This window comes from Frankliniella occidentalis, unplaced genomic scaffold (assembly GCF_000697945.3).
Source record: "Frankliniella occidentalis isolate FOCC.00 unplaced genomic scaffold, Focc_3.1 Scaffold153, whole genome shotgun sequence".
Lineage (NCBI taxonomy): Eukaryota > Metazoa > Arthropoda > Insecta > Thysanoptera > Thripidae > Frankliniella > Frankliniella occidentalis.
Window position 1 is genome coordinate 243,428 of NW_026267280.1, and position 1,185 is coordinate 244,612.

At 50.4% G+C, this 1,185-nt stretch overlaps 1 protein-coding gene across 1 annotated transcript in view; it reads left to right on the forward strand.

Moving 5' to 3' along the window:
* The window catches only part of LOC113206219 (uncharacterized), a gene marked incomplete in the record, with an annotated part of 12,965 nt that overhangs the window by 1,123 nt on the left and 10,657 nt on the right, over window positions 1-1,185 (forward strand).

Genomic DNA, 1,185 nt, shown 5'->3' on the forward strand with positions numbered 1-1,185 from the left:
GACCCTGGCCTGCTCTCGTTGGTCCCGCTGTTGTGTGGGGTGCGAGGGGAGGGGTGCTTCATCATCTCATGAACCGCAAGACGCAGTGCGGTGGCGAGTGAGTGTTGATGGTGGTTGTCGGTGTTGACCGCTCCTGCTTGTTGTTGTTGTTGTTGTTGTTGTTGTTGTTGTTGTTGTTGTTGTTGTTGTTGTTGTTGTTGTTGTTGTTGTTGGCACACAAGTAAACACTGCGTGCTCAGTATTCGTCCTTGCCAACGACGGACGACTGCGACGCTTTCGAATGACAGGGGCCACCTGGGGCGCTGAGGAGTGGGAGCCGAGCCGAGCTCGGCCGGGTCGGGGTGCTTCCTTCTTCAAGGGAGAGCATTTCCCTCATTGTTTGCCTTCGTAGAATTTACCAACAGTCACACAGACGCATTCTAGTAAAGAGTCTTAGTATGCCTACCTAGCAGTTGTGCCGTGAAGCGGAACAAGGGGATAAGTCAACTTATCCCCATGATCTCCTATGATCTCTGACGTCGATCTGGTACATTGCAAGTGCCCCAAATGACATTGGGACGTTAGTTTAAGGTGCAGCTTGACACCTCGGGGTGACCTCAGAAACTTATTTTACACCAGACGGCAGAGACAGATGAGAAAGGGGTCATGGTGGTGAAGACGATATTTTCCCTGCTTCCGCTTTACGGTGGAGTGGTAGAGTTGTTGTGTGAGGCTATGGAATTATTTTTAAATGCTATATCGAACATACCAAAGGACTGCGCTAGTTAACTTATAGGTTGACTGGATGACAGCGCAACTCGCAGTTACCGACACAGTTACATGACACTTACGTCATCAGCCTTCCTCCCTTTTTTTCCTGGCTTGCCCGTACTACCACCTTCCCCTCATTTTACGTTGTTGGTAAACATTCAAAGAAAATGAGAGAAACACCGAAATAAGCGAGCATGATGATGAAGAAGGCTCTCTCTGTGGTCTGTGTTTACTCGATGGGAAAGGCCGGCCGGCCGGCTAGCCGAGGCGCGCGCCAAGTGTGTCGTGCCTCTGGTGGCCTCTCACCCCATCCCCCACCCGTTTTTCACTAAATCGCAAACAGCAAAATAACAACAACGAAGTCCGAACTGTCACGAGTGCCAAGCAACACGACACATCCGCCGTGTTGGCGATTCCTACATATGAATGTATTCT